Raw genomic sequence first — 11,771 nt, 5'->3', positions numbered from 1 at the left:
ACCCTCAAATTCCTCTGCATAATTTCTCCTACTTCACACCCACCTAGGCACTCTGAGGCATCCCCCCGGCCACAACAGCCTGCAAAATCCCGGATCCACCACTTGGATCTTGTTAGATCCAGCAAATGTGCCCCCAGCATTTCTACCCCGTTAATATGGAACAAGTGTAGGCACTCTTCCTGTACCAACAATAGTCTCGACAGGGCCGCATCCTGACGCAACAGAGCAGCAAATACCCAGATAGGGCACTTGGGATCCTGCCAGATCATGCCATGTTATGGCCCTCCAATGTGTAAGTTACTCACAGGGAACACGTTTACCTGGTCTTGTTGCACGGAAAGACCTGGGAAGCCAATGCACCACTACATTCAAAACCCGGATCTGGATCTTGCCAAATTTTGGCCAGGAACCCTAAAATACAGAACAAGCTTGATTCTATTATTCTACCATTCTACTATTCCTCCCCCCACTCCCTAAAACAAACGTCCCCTCCCTGTCCCCAACAAATGCTAGTATAGAGCTGCACAAACTCTAATTTGGCACCAGGTTATTTCTTTTTGCACCCCCCTGGTTTTCTTACCTAAATTTTAGTACATGTGCAGCTCCCCTAATCTACAGAATCCAGGCCCAAATGTATCATGATGCACCAACACTGCCCCCTACCCCCCCCCATCATCCCTAACAATTATATAGAAAGCCATAAATAAGTTTAACCAGTGAAACTGCACCAAGTTAGGAATATGTATTTTAAATGTTAATGATAAAAGCTGGAGACAAACCTCAGATCTGCGATGTTCCATAAATGATCAGCCATGCAAATAATGAAATATGGATGTCTGTTTATCTAATTCCTGTCAAGAGTAGTAGTAATCAGGGTGTTATTTCCTTAGCAGATGGAACGACAACAAAATCAAAGTACCAGAGTCCAAATTAGAAAATAGTCAAGGGTTTCTAGACTATGCGATTTAATTGACAAGAAACGGGATGAAGACTATAACGTTTCCTTTAACATTAAAAAAAAAGTCTCTGTAGCTTTAAATGAATCTATTAAAAAAGCCGTACATAACTTTTGCTGAATATAGAACTTGATGTATTATGGCTTTCCATCTGCCAAGGAATAAATACACGACAAGCTATACAATGGGGAAACATTGCATTTCATGACGTATAGTAAGAGTGGAGATGGTAAAACGGCATATACAAGCCTAAATTAGCCATTTCTAGCACTATATATGTGCCCAAATTAAAATATCTGCCCTTACAAGATTTTCTGAAGTCCGGATTTTTGATGGAAAAGTAGAAATAATACCTTTTGCTCTGTTTTCAGGGTACAAGTTCTGAGTGTTTGGTGAAACGTTGGCAAGCTCCAGATGTGGGATCTAAATTTATGTGGTGTCTTGGCTTTCGGACACATCCATGTGGAGTTTTAAGGTACAACAGGAGACGCTAAATGAATTCTCTGTTTAGACAATAGAATGTGGAGGTTCCAGGGCAAAACCACGACCTGCTAATAGTCAGTTGCAAGGTTTTATGGTTGATGTGGGAAGCACTGATGTCCCTGATACAGATTTAGGTAGGGTAGGTAAGGAGTGGGTCGTACAATAGAGAAGCCACATTTATTCTCTATCCCGGTGGCAAACTTTGTACTTATACAATAGTATTTTAGGGGGGTAGAGCCCCCAGATTGGCTGGTTCTCTTAGCATCCAGGTGGAGGTTGCAAATTCTTGTGGCGCTGTTGCACTGGGATAGGTGGGGACCAGGGTTGTTTTGAAATAATAGGAATGCCTGGATTTGGACTCCCTTTAGGCAGTGTAACGTGGGCTTCTGGGGCCCCAAACTGACAGGATTTTGCAGGATCCACTTTCTCCCTCTAGGGACCCAGCTTTGCCTTTTTTCCCTTTTAAAGAGCTCTCCCTAGCAGCATCAACTTCTCCTAATCACGTGTGATTTCCTTTTGGGGGCTGTAAGGGAACTGAGAAGCCGCCTCTCCCAGCCGGGTCTGAATGGAGGACCGCAATCCCTGTCCTCAAGCTGTATTCCACCATTCAGGGTGCTGCTCCCAGGTGATACCCCCACAGGTTCCGGACAGAGCCCTGCTTCCTGTCTCCTAAATCACGCGCTGGACTTTGCAAAGGCGCGGTGTAAGTTTCCTGCTTCACTCATTGAGTCCGCCTAATCGCCATCTCGCTCTCGCTCTCTGATAGGGTCTGATTAGCGAAGGAGGACCTGGCCAGGGACCTGAGCATCGCTGGATTTTCTCCCGAGCTCCACCAGCGGAGAATGCGCTACAGATAAAACCCAGCGAAACCCCGCGCGGCGAATCCTAGCGGGAGCCGACGAAAGGGGGAAGCCACTGAGGCGAGACAAGCAAGAAGCAAGCTGGTGGGTTGGAAGGGAGGTGGGCAGCTCTGGGGGCTGGCAGGGTCTCTCGGTGTCTCTGCTCAACACCAGCAGGGATGGACAGCGCCTCTGGACCCAGCCGGCACTGGGACACAGCGCTGCTGTTGCTGCAGGTGCTTATACACCGGCTTGCCTCTCCCTGCTGCTAAAAGGGCGGCGCTCCCTAATCTCTCGCTCCCCCTCCTCCCCTCTGATTTATTTATTTATTGTTTTGGGTGGACTGCAAGTAACCCCCCTCCATGCAACCGCAAACAGGGACGGTGGCGTCGTTCCGCTCCGGAGTTTGAGATCTCACCAGCGACTTCAACCCGATTTTAATTTTTTTTTAACACAAATCAGAGTGTAACTTTCCGGAGGCTTTGATTTAAATCATGGGCACTGAGTTCGGGGGCCAGGTGAGAGATTTTCTGTATTACGCCAAATAACCGTGGAGATGTGCCCGAGTGGTTTGGAAATACTTTGGACAGAGGTCTGAGAGGAGATCCGAAGAGTACAAGCTCTGCAACGTTTCTGCAACGGAGAGCAGATCGCCTAACGCTAGCATATTGGCAAGTAAGTCAGTCATTGCTTACAATCCTGATTGCCGTTGTTAGTAAACGTATTACCTTAATCTGTTTGCAGCTGTTGGTTTGAAACTCCTTGTCTGGAGGGAGGACGGGCAGTGGAGCCATCTGCAGTTTTAGATTTCGAGGTCTCTTTATTTGAGAGGTTTGTGATAGTGAGAGGGGATCTGTTGCAACCCAGCATTGGTCCAACTCTGTTGAAGTGCATTGTAAACATCCCTTTTACAGCATCTATGTTCCTTAGCTTTGCAAGAACAATCTTAAAGAAATAGGGTGGTGACCACTTGTGCAACAACAGCAAATGGAAATGATGCCTTATATTTTTATTAACATATTAAATGTTTTTTTTTGTCTCTGTGTTCATGTGTAACTAAATATTGAGAGTCTCTTAACAGAGTGCATTTTAGCAACAGCTCTTGTAGGACAGCCCTGTGTGTCTCTCAGGCATGCAAGACAGTGATTGAATTTGATTTGCATACCTTTTAACTTTTAGCCATGTCATTTGGTAATTTTGTTTTTCTCTGACGCTCCTTCTCTGTGTGGGTTTTGCTTTCCTGTCTTTTTTAATGTGTGTACATTTATTGATCTTCTTCTGGTAACTGACATTTGTCACAAAACAAAAGTTGAGTCTGGTATGGTCTCAGTTTAACAGGACATACAGAAAAGGTGTTGTAGGTGAGGTGGCCAGTCCTGCTCCCATGGAAGACCATGGCAAAACTCCACTTAGGAGGCAGCAGGCCCAGGAAGCTGTAATCTCTTCCTAAAAATTCAGTTGAAGATAGTTTACTCAGAACTAATCTGCCACACTGCAAAACGCCAAATCTCCTGTTCACCTTTCTGCATAGCTAGTGCATAAACTAGCCAACCTGCCTCACCATAACTACTTCCCATACATCTCTGAAATTCAGGAGCTAAAGATGTGATTCCACATGAAATTGGCAAACAGCAGACTTCAAAGCATGTTTAATTGTGTTTGTGTTTATTGATTTTCTTAGCCTCTTCTCTGCCAGACTGAAAACCGTAATCTCTTACAGTGACCTTGATGAGCATCCTGCTTTAACATGAAGGTTTCAGGGAGAAAAAACATTTACACAGATTTACAGCCAAACACTGACATTTTGCTTAGAGCATGATCAGTTCCAATGAGCACGTGAATTACAGTAGTGGTAGTGGGGATAGGTAGGGGGCAGGAAGGGGGGAGGAAGGGGGGATGGTGTATTTACTTAGAGGAATGAACTTTCTTTTTTCACCATTACAACATAAATAATACTATGTACCAGTTGCAAGTAACATGGAGGGATTTGCTTTTATAGAAAAGTAAATGGGTATGAATAATTGTTGATTTTTATGTTTTTTTGGTCTCATTTTCTGATCAGAAGTCTCCAGTAAATGGAGATGGATACAAAAAGTCCCAAACCTTTCCAGGTTAATGCACTTTGATTTGTCAGCATTTGTCAACTCTGAGGGTTTAGAAGAGAGATCATTTTATATGGAGCTACCTACACTTTTCGCATATGAGGAACATTAACATAATAGGATAAAAAGGTGGTTATACACTGAACGCATGTCTAAACCCACCAGTTTATAGCAAAAGGATGAAATAAACCTTTCACATGTTGGTGGATGATTTACATACAGTATGTCTGGGATAAATAATCTGAGATGAATGTCAGCTGTTTGAATATACTTTCAGAAGAGCTCTAATATGGTTTCGACTTCTGACATGCCCAAGATACTGTGAAGTGTGCAATAAGACTACTAGAACTATTGTTAGCTACTGTAACTAGCTAGCCTTTCTTTTAATTGAAATAGATTCCACTCTGTGTGTGTGAATCCAATATATTTCTAGTGAAGTATACCTGTGGGTTTACAGTAGTAATTCCCTCCTCTGTTGCAGAGTGGCAGGCTTTCACTAAGCATGTGCCAGAGAAATTGTAAAACACTGAAGTGGGCATTGAGCTGGAATTCGTTTAGGATATATTACTGTGGTCCCTTCCACAGTGAACATAAATGACAGCTAATGGCTGATTATATAAATGAATGATTTTCCAGAAATCACGTCAGCTATGCCACCTTAGATGCAAGCTACACGGTGCTTTGTTTCTCTTCCTTTAAGTCGTGCAATTTAACTTAATGCCTTAAAGTGAATTCATTAACTTCACTTAATCTCTATTTGCCTGGGGAAGAAGAAAAAAACACCATTTAATGATTGGTCATTTGGCTTTTGCAGTATGTTGTTTGATTGCTATGAGATAATCTAATGAGATGTCCTCTTCACTGAATTAAATAAACTGTTACTGTTTATCTCTTCACTTTTTTAGCTATACTATTCAGAAGAATTATTGTACTGCATGGCTTAAAACAAATTTTCACTTAGTATGACAGAGAAAATTATTCAGTTATTTTCTCTGATAAAACTGAAAACTAAGGGGAAAGTTAATATTAGGAGTTGAACTATTTAAGAGTGTAACTAGAGTATTAACCACATACAAGAAATGTATTAAGGAACTGATCAAAAATCTCCTTTACCTTTTCTGCTTGACTTGCTTGATAGTCACTTGAACATCTTTCCATATATATGTAATAAACATTTATAATGTTTAACTATGAAGGCTAAAGTACTGAATGAAAGTCATACACTTTTCCACAAGTTTTATTAGACTGGTACAGTAGCCTAGCTTACTTTATGTCTTTTAAATTACAGGTTTCCAAAATGTAATGCATATTATGCTCAGCTTTAAAGTTAACATTTTTATTTTAATACTTCTTGGATAACACAAGTCTCTTTAATGTAGAAGATGGTGATTTGATTCAGGAAGCCTGAGGCACAAACAAACATTGCAAGTCCTTCCTAACTTTATTATGCTTGTTCGGGAATGCTATTTGCTCATTAGACACTACTTTCATGGATATATATAAACTATAAGTGAAGTTGAACATATTGCCAAGCAAGAAAGGTTCATATAGTTATCCAACTCATAAACTCTGTCACTCTTTTCTGCACATGTTTTGATGAACAAAAGACTACATGTTTATAGATTTGATCTCAGTCTTCCTCAATCATGCAGCACTCAGAATGTACAATTTCCAGAGGCTAATAACTTAGCACTACTCCTAATGTTTCAAGTACTGGGAAAGCCATTCTTCTTTTAATGCCACTTCCTAGCAGTCATGGTTGGGTTTCTTGCCTTCATGCATTTTTAAGAGGAAGAAATGGTAAAGTATATAGTGGAATTCCACATGAGATAAAATTAGTAAATAGGGGTCTTCACTTCAGATTACAGGGTAGAAGAGTAGGAAGATTGAGTCCCAGTTTACAGCATTGACATGCACCGCTCACACTCAGTTCTAGTCACAGCATGGTGACAACATTCATTGTTTAAATGTTCCCTGAGTTTCTCAACATGGGTTGGCAGCAAAATCTGGCATCAGAGCCAGCTATTTTTGCTAACCCCTACCCCATATCAGAAGAGGAAGGGGGAAAGCTATCATTATCTACAATATTTAAAAAAAAATAAACATAGGTTGTAAGCATGTGAACTATCCAAAATGTACAGGAAATACAGTGGAGAGTTCTGGTGGTAACAGCCTATTAATACATTGCATGTGTCTGTGTGTGAAGTGCATATTATATATAATTACTAAAGGGGCAATAATCCAGTGGCAATAGTGCTAAATCAAGTTTGGACTGCCTCCACACTATTCCTTGAGTCCTTCCCAGCTTTTCATCCTCAGTAACAGGGAGGTTAAAGGCCCAGCACCAACTCAACCTAATTATGCATAAACTATACTATAATGTCTGAACAGATCTGCCTCTTTCTTGGTCTTTAGGAAGTCTGCATTTGAGAGGGTAGTTTGTGGCGAACTATATAGGCCCTTGATTGGTCACTTAGCTCTAGCAGGTGTGTCCCCTTCAACAGTCACCAAGAGAAGTGAAAAACACAGTTGCATGTTGAGACTATAGAGACCCCAGGGGTGGGGGTTTTGGGCAGGGCTGGTTTTAAGGGCTTAGGTCCCCCAATCTCATTGGTAAGAGGAAGAGAAGGTAGGACATAGCCCAGAGTCAAGATGATCAGCCTCAATTCCATTGTTGTTGTATTCCATTGTAATTAGTCCTTAATGTGTATGATGGTTTTGGGCAAGAATCTAGTATTCACTGTATGCTGATTAATGCTTGGATGGTAGTTAGTAATAGGTTTACTTTCCTTGACTTGCTCAAAGATGAGAATAACCCAAACCTGGTTGAATGACACTGGTGGACTAGTTTTGCCAATGCTGACTCCAAACAGGTATTCAGGACACCATGGACAGAAGGAGAAATGGATGGGATGTGTATGGCTGCACTGCTGCTTGCATCTAGTATGATATGCCGGAGTTCTTCCACCCCAAAAGTGAATCAAATACAGTATGTCCATTTTATGAAAGTCTTGGGATGGAGCTAAAATGTAACTGGTGTTTAGTATACCAATTGCCCCACTGCATTGTAAAATCCCTACAAGACTATTGACATTCCTTACTGGGATGGTACTATATGGGCAGTGGGGCTGATAGTACTTGATGATTTTTAACATCTGCCTTGATAGCTCAGGATTTCGTGGTTGACTTAATGACCATGGATTGTTGGCTCAGTTTATACTGCTAGTAATACTCGTGATTTAATATTTGGGTCAGGATTAGAGGTGAGGCAACTGAAAATTTTAGCTATGTGGTTTGAGTTGAGGTGCTTGTTTTGATGGTGCCCTTTTCGAAGCTAATGGTCCCTGATCATTTTGGGAGTGCTTTGAGGAGACCTGGGAGGAAGAATATTGGTCCTCGGATAGGCCTGTTGATTGGTTTTTGCTCAGTCACCATCAACATGTTTTGTTTCAGGTAATGGACAATCTAGTTAATCCAAACTGTCTTCATTTTGCAGCTGACCCAAGTTCCTCCCATTTGTAAGGACATTTCCTGTCACATTGTTGATAAAATTAAATCGACTTACGTTGAATTGTATGTAAAGACCACATCAGACAAAAGTTATTGTTATCTTAAGAAATAGGGAGACTGTTCCCTTAATTATTTTTTCCTTCAGATGTTATATTAAACTTATTTAATAATGCATGGCTATCTATAACTGGGACCTAAATGGCTGTATAATGTTTGCTTCCTTTTCCTTTCCACAATCAAAGTGATTCTGTTCAGATGACAGAGTCCAGGCAAGACAGTCGTAATCCCTTGACTCACATTTTTTCCTTCTTTTTGGGGGTCTTGTCCTGTGTCTGTTGAAGTCAATTGCAAAACCTCCAGGGTTTTCAGTTAGAATAATATTGAGTCCTCTGGGATGTTTAAGGTTCATATGTTTTTTGTAAAATTGTTACAACTTTATTTTAAAATAAAACATTGCCATTGTGGCCTTCAACTTAAAATACATAATCAGTTGGTGTTCATTTTCTTCTTTTATATTCTGAAGTAATTAGCACCAAAAAGTTGTGTGCAACAGCATTACATACCTTAGCAATAGTCATGCAAGTCGCACAATATTTTGATGCACTTTTTAGCAGCTGTTAATAATGAATCATATGGTTAAGCTTCAGAGCACAAATGGGCATTGATTTTCTTTGGCTTCTTTTTGAACCTAAAGTAGTCACACAATTAGAATTATGCCCATAAGATAATTCACTTCCAGCTCTTCATATGATTTTGTGTAGTAAAAGAAAGATAGCATTCTCCAGGAACAGCTTTTGAAAGCTGATCTAAGTTAATCAAATGTTCTTCAGGTGAAAGAGGATGGGAAAATATCAATTCTCCAGTGTAGAGGGGCTGTAGATGCAGTTTTCATCAGATACAGTTGTCTTCCTGTGCTCATTCCTAGTTTTATGTTAGAGCTGTATTTACATGAGTAGACTTCTGAACAGCATTGTGGTAACTGGCTATTAGATTTCAACATAAATCTTCACAGTGTTTGACTATAATGCAGATCAGTTGTTGTCCAGCATTAAAACTTACATCAAGCTGTGCAGGGAAATCTCCATTGAAATCTAGAGGTATTTCTTTCTAAAAATCAGTGGCAGGATGTGTCCCTTTAAAATCCTGTAAATCTTGAATACATTTTGGAGTGTCTCTGTAGTCAAAATACTACGGATTCTTTGTTTTATTGTTCTTGTGTGGAATGACTTTGAGAACACTGGGGTGAGTGTGTGTGGGCGGGGAGGGAAAGAGTGTGCACAGACATACATTATAAAGAGACATACTCTTTTCAAATCTACCTTTAGACTTTGCACCATTGAGAAATGGATTTAAAAGCGCACTTGAATCATATGGTTCTTAGGAATCAAAGTGTTGATGTACTAAGAATGTGACGTGTTCAGTTGCCATAGAGGAGACAATCCGTATTCATGCTCCTGCTGGCAAACTAAGGACAGTGTTGGTTGTAGTTGTGAAAATAAATATTCCCTTACCTTTTCAGCAGAAGCAAGGTTTCATTAAATATTGTGTCATTCACAAAATGACCCCAGTGGGGAAAGCTTACTTGAACTATCACCTCTCATTGTCCATCTAATAACTAGGGTTGGAAAGGACCTTATTGAGTTATAACAGTGGTTTCCAAACTTGTTCCGTCGCTTGTGCAGGGAAAGCCCCTGACGGGCCGGGCTGATTTGTTTACCTGCTGCGTCCGCAGGTTCGGCCGATCGCAGCTCAAGTGGCCGCAGTTCACTGCTCCAGGACAATGGGGGCTGCTGGAACTGGAGGCCAGTATGTCCCTTGGCCTGCGTCGCTTCCAGCAGCCCCCATTTGCCTGGAGCAGTGAACTGCGGCCACTGAGAGCCGCGATCGGCCAAACGTGCGGACGCGGCAGGTAAACAAACCGGCCCGGCCAGGCAGGGGCTTTCCCTGCACAAGCGATGAAACAAGTTTGGGAACCACTGAGATATAGAGTTCATACCTCTCCACAAATAAAGGATTGCTTTCTACACCAATGTTTTTAATCTTTTATCTAGTGTGTTCTTAAACATCTGTAGTGATGAGGCTTCAGCTACCTCCCTTGGCAAGTTACCACATTAGTGCAATTGTTAGTTTTTTCTCCTAATGGTTCAATTAAATCTTCTCTTGCATTAATTTTGGGCCACTAATCCTTTTTATGGAATAAATTTCCCTCTTTGCCACTGTAGTGAGGCGTAAGCTGGGCCCTTCTGATTTCTGTTCCTGCTTCCCTCCCAGATCAGTCAGGGCCACCTCAGGTTGATGCAACACCAGTGCTCTTTATTTACAGCTGTTTCCCACCACCGTACTATTCATGTACAGGTTTTTCTCAGCCAAACTTTGCCAGAAACAGACCTGGCCAGCAGTAGACTAGAGGGCCGGGCCGGGCCGGAGTTGGCCCGGCCTGGCCCGGCCTGGCCCTGTCCTGCCCCGCCCTGCCCCGCCCCTCTCTGTGTCTGGCCTTTCTCTTTCCCTCTCCTCCCCTAGCTTCCATCCTCCTTCCCTTTAGAGCCTCTGGCTAATTAGGCTGGCAGCTGTTTCTCCTTGCCAGCAGGCACAGGGCAGTTCAACCAGCCCCACTCCATTCCCCTTGATTGGGCCTGGAGTGGCCGGGGGCTGATTAAGCACTCCTTACTCAGCACCCTGTCACAGCTACATTAAATAATCCCTTCCCATCTTATGTTGCTTTTCATCTCCACATAACCAGTGATCATATTCCCTGTTTGTTGTATTTTTTCCAAGCTCTAAATACTACATTTCTTTAGATTCTCATAATATCTCTCTAATCCTTCTAACATTTTTTGGAGCCTAACTCAGTTATTATTGTCTTTTTTTTTTTTTTTTTTTTGGAATAGCAGAAAGCTCAGCTCTTAGTACTATAAATTTGGTATTCCCATTTTTCTCCCTGTTCCTAAACATCATGCTCTTTCATATACCTCCTACTATAGCTATTTATTTTTTTCCCAGTGACATTGTGTTGTGATCTTTATATCTAATTTACTGCTCACTAACATCACTAAATTCTTTTCTGCATTACTCTTTTCCAAGATAGCCTTTGTATTTCTGCTTAGTGTTATATCTCTCCCTTCATTTGTTGTCTGCATTTACATTAATAAATCATCCCATTGATATCTTTCTCCTATCTGATTCTGCAATGTCTATCATTGCTAATATGATTAATTTATAACACTCTTCCTAGAGTGTGAATTTAGATATTAAATAATACTAAGTCCATTATTGATCTCCTTTGAAACCACACATAATATTTCTCCTCAGTCTGATCGACACTTATAATTACTTTTTGTTTATGGTATGCCATCACATTGTGTAGCCATAGCAATGGCAATTGATTTAGTAACATCCATAGGCTTGTGGGAAGCAGAGAGGCTATTGGAAAATAGGAAGGAATGAAATGAGAGTGAATGGTTTGGGGCAAGTCTGCCCATGAAATGAACAGCAGTCTATCTTGGATGAACTATTCATAAAATGCATGCTGGCTTGTCTTTCTGTTGACTTCCATTGACTTCAATGAATATTGGATCAGGCCCAAAGTGCCCATACTTCCTTGATTTCAATGGAGTTTTGGCCACTTAAATACTCAATTTGTCCTTTAAGTGGTAAAATCATAATTGTGGGGAAAAGGACCTTCCTTACCAATACATAAAGAACACAAATTACTTTACAATTACAAATTACTTTATAATTACAAATAGCTTTCAAGCATGTTGTGCAGCTTAATCTCAACTTGAAAGAAAATACAAAGGTTTCAGTAGTTTGTAGTAGGTGGCTTCTAGTTAAATGTACGTGGCTCATGGACAAGTACCATTAGTCACAAGGGCAAATATGGC

The 11,771-nt window shown here is 41.1% G+C and overlaps 1 protein-coding gene across 1 annotated transcript in view; it reads left to right on the top strand.

Moving 5' to 3' along the window:
• The first annotated feature begins 2,491 nt into the window (after nt 1-2,491).
• SNTG1 (syntrophin gamma 1) overlaps nt 2,492-11,771 on the top strand; it is a 516,894-nt gene continuing 507,614 nt past the window's right edge. The window contains exon 1 of the mRNA XM_084622009.1: nt 2,492-2,953. The gene's annotated coding sequence lies outside the window, so the exon portion shown is untranslated. The remainder of the gene's footprint in view (nt 2,954-11,771) is intronic.

Source organism: Lepidochelys olivacea (assembly GCF_965140295.1).
Source record: "Lepidochelys olivacea isolate rLepOli2 genome assembly, chromosome: 2".
In the NCBI taxonomy this organism is placed as follows: Eukaryota; Metazoa; Chordata; order Testudines; family Cheloniidae; genus Lepidochelys; species Lepidochelys olivacea.
Note: the sequence above shows the minus strand (reverse complement) of the source record. Positions and strands in the feature narration are given on the sequence as shown.